This window comes from Brachyistius frenatus, unplaced genomic scaffold (assembly GCF_029030835.1).
Source record: "Brachyistius frenatus isolate BFR_SWC_R1_liver_20210118 unplaced genomic scaffold, ASM2903083v1 Contig_820, whole genome shotgun sequence".
Classification (NCBI taxonomy): Eukaryota; Metazoa; Chordata; class Actinopteri; family Embiotocidae; genus Brachyistius; species Brachyistius frenatus.
In genome coordinates this window covers 4,472-8,069 of record NW_027211419.1, presented here as the reverse complement: position 1 = coordinate 8,069, position 3,598 = coordinate 4,472, and the positions used below count along the sequence as shown (strand labels likewise).

Below are 3,598 nucleotides of genomic sequence, written 5' to 3'. Positions count from 1 at the left end.
GGAGGACGGAAAGAGTCATCAGGATGATGATGATGATGATGATGATGATGATGACGATGATGATGATGATGATGATGATGATGTGTGCATGGACAGCAGAGAAGACGCCTCCTGCTTTCTGCCTCTCTTTGGCTTCAGAAAGAAGTTCCAGTGTTTGTGCAGCAGGTTGAGTTCATCCAGCTGCTGGAGCCCCTGAAGCAGCTGCACCGGGAGGCTCACCGGGAAGGAGGCTCACCGGGAGGGAGGCTCACCGGGGGGGAGGCTCACCGGGAGGGAGGCTCACCGGGGGGGAGGCTCACCGGGAGGGAGGCTCACCGGGAAGGAGGCTCACCGGGAGGGAGGCTCACCGGGAAGGAGGCTCACCGGGAGGGAGGCTCACCGGGAGGGAGGCTCACCGGGAGGGAGGCTCACCGGTCCGCTGCCCCCGCAGGCTAAAAAAACAAAACAAGGTGCGTCGTCCTGTGAGATGAAGACAGAGTTTCATCAAACGAGATCAACGAGAACAGAAAAATCCGCCTGACCTGTTTTTCTGTTTTAAATCCCGAGCAGAGCGCCGAACCTCCTCCCCTCTCCCCTCCTCCCCTCCTCTCCTCTCCTCTCCTCCCCTCCTCTCCTCTCCTCTCTTCTCCTCTCCTCTCCTCCCCTCCCCTCTCCTCTCTCCTCCTCTCTCCTCCTCTCCCCTCCTCCCCTCTCCTCTCCCCTCCCCTCCCCTCCCCTCCTCTCCTCTCCTCTCCTCTCCTCTCCTCCCCTCCTCTCCCTCTCCTCTCCTCTCCTCTCCTCTCCTCCCCTCCCCTCCCCTCCTCTCCTCTCCTCTCTCTCCTCTCCTCCTCTCTCCCTCCTCTCCTCTCCTCTCCTCTCCTCTCCTCTCCCCTCCCCTCCCCTCCCCTCCTCTCCTCTCCTCTCCTCTCCTCTCCTCTCCTCTCCTCTCCTCTCCCCTCCCCTCCCCTCCTCTCCCCTCCCCTCCTCTCCTCTCCTCCCCTCCCCTCCTCTCCTCTCCTCTCCTCTCCCCTCCCCTCCCCTCCCCTCCTCTCCTCTCCCCTCCCCTCCCCTCCTCTCCTCTCCTCTCCTCTCCTCTCCTCTCCTCTCCTCTCCCTCCCCTCCCCTCCTCTCCTCTCCTCTCCTCTCCTCTCCTCTCCTCTCCTCTCCTCTCCTCTCCTCTCCTCTCCTCTCCTCTCCTCTCCCCTCCCCTCCCCTCCTCTCCCCTCCTCTCCTCTCCTCTCCTCTCCTCTCCTCTCCTCTCCTCTCCCCTCCCATCCCCTCCTCTCCTCTCCTCTCCTCTCCTCTCCTCCTCTCCCTCCTCTCTCTCTCCTCTCCTCTCCTCTCCTCTCCCCTCTCCTCTCCTCTCCTCTCCTCTCCTCTCCTCTCCTCTCCTCTCCTCTCTCCTCTCCTCCTCTCCCCTCCCCTCTCCTCCATTTCATTATGTCAGTATGTATATTGAGGATTACGATGCAGATTATCGTCCCCGTCCTCGGCCTGACGAACACCCTGCTGGCCTGGACATGTCTCTGAGTCTCTGAGTCTGACAAATTTATACAAAATGAGGACATTTGGACAAACCGTTTAATCATAGACGATGGTGTTCAATCATTACCTGAAGGAGTTCCTGCTGCTTCCTGATTGGCTGATTGGATAAGAGCATGAATAAGCAGGTGTTCCTAATAAAGTGGTCATCAGTGTGTTTGTGGATGGATGCCTTCCTGGTGGTTTCTCTGTTTATCATTTAAATGGCAGGAAATGTTTCAGTGAATGAAGGACTGTTTGTGCAGCGGCTCTTGTTCACCACTAGGGGGAGACAAAGTGTCAACACCACTCCTCTGTGTTTCGGTTCAGAGGAACAGAGAGGAGTGTGGAGGAAGTGATGCAGAAAACTGTCAAAATAAAAGCAGACTGATGCTTTTCTGATGAAGGATTTACTTTGAATCTTTTGACATGTTTTCACATTAATTCAAAAGCAAACTCGTGAGCTGTGAGTTGATAAACAACTTTTAACCAGAGAGAATTAAACATCAATAAATGAGTTTATCATATATTATTTTATAAGCAAATATTAACATTTTCCTTTTTGACTTGTCACAGTAGCTGTATTCATGATGACTCAATTCAATTTCATAATTAAAATCATTTTGTTTCAAAGCCTTTCAGATGTTTTGTGGACGGTCGAAGATCCGACGGTTCAACCTTGACTAATGAAAAAGGTCAGCGGGGAATTTATGGCAAGCCAATTGTGCCACAATTCGCTTGTATATCCGGCAAATATTTTGTAAAAAGCGATGTTTTCTATTAAAAGCGGGAAAACACAGGTTTTTTTTGGCACCATAAAGTGTTTTAAAATACCATAAAACGTGATTAAAAAGCATGTTAATGAGAAATCAAAAGTCATCGTGGCACAATCGGCTTACTGTAGACGAATGTTTGGAGAATCAAACCGTGGACTTTTGTCCAGGAGAGTGAAAAAGTCAACGTGGATTCCTTGAAGTGACCGAAACTGAAATCTTTTCCGAACAATAACCACATAGTGTTTTATTCTTGGTGGCGTGAATCCCTGCGATGGGACGAGGAGGTTCACATCCAGGCGGTGACGTCGCCATGTTTCCATGTTGGTTTTTTGCAATAACCTTTATTTTCCTTTAAATCACGCATGCAGGGCGTTTCAGTTTTATCCACCAAATCCACAAAGCGTGTAACTTTCAAGCCTGGACAGCCCAAAGCGTGACTATCTCACGTTTTGCTGTGATAGTCGGTCACATGATCTTAATGAGGACCGAGCCACGACATCACGAGGACTCTGATTGTGTTTCCAAACCAGCTCCACTTTTACTCTCCCGTCTGCTCTCCAACTCCGGCCAGATGTTGACCAACTCATCTGTACTTCAGCGCTGCAGTTACCAGGACCAGCAGGACGGCGACGGGAACGAGCAGCAGAGCGGCGTACAGCAGCCACGGCTCCGGGAACACCGTCACATCTGTCAACGGGACACAAACACAGAAACCACCAGAGTCGTGAAGCTCCATCTCCACGGCGTCGGTTTCATTCTTATATAGAAATTAAAGGGGAAATTCAGTCTCCTCATTTGTGTGAATTGACCCTTTAACAGGTGTTTCCTGGTGTTGAGGACCAACTCACCGGGGTGAGGCGGTGAATATTTCGTGCTCATATTTTCTTTTGAATCTCCACCTTCTACAGACACAAAGATAAAAAACAAAACAAACAAAACTTCAGATTAAATTGATCTTTTTTTGTTGTTGACTGGAATATTATTGTGCAATATGAGTTAAAAAGCTGCATCCTGTCACAGCGAGGTGATCACCGGGCAGGTGTCCGTGGAAGACGCTCCTCGTTATCAGATCTCCCTTCAGGTGCAGCTGACACTCGTACCGCCCCCCTCCTCCCCCCATTCCTCCCCCCTGCAGAGAGACGGTCTCGGAGAGAGTCACGTGAGGCTGAGCTGCGACGGTGTCTCCCGCAGAGTCGACGGTCTGCAGCCTGCAGCCGTCGCGGGAAACGGACAAGACGAAGCCGGCGTCCTTCGTCACGTTCACCTGGCAGCGGAGCAGAGAGCCGTTGAGTCCGGACAGCCCGAACATCATGGAGTCTGAA

At 51.8% G+C, this 3,598-nt stretch overlaps 1 long non-coding RNA gene across 1 annotated transcript; it reads right to left on the bottom strand.

The window, feature by feature from the left end:
* Positions 1–2,811: 2,811 nt before the first annotated feature.
* On the bottom strand, positions 2,812–3,371 carry LOC138615250 (uncharacterized). The gene is made up of 3 exons (XR_011310494.1): positions 3,309–3,371; positions 3,125–3,178; positions 2,812–2,963 (listed from the first exon to the last, which is right to left on the bottom strand). It is a non-coding gene; the product is annotated as an uncharacterized lncRNA (long non-coding RNA).
* Between the last annotated feature and the right edge of the window lie 227 nt (positions 3,372–3,598).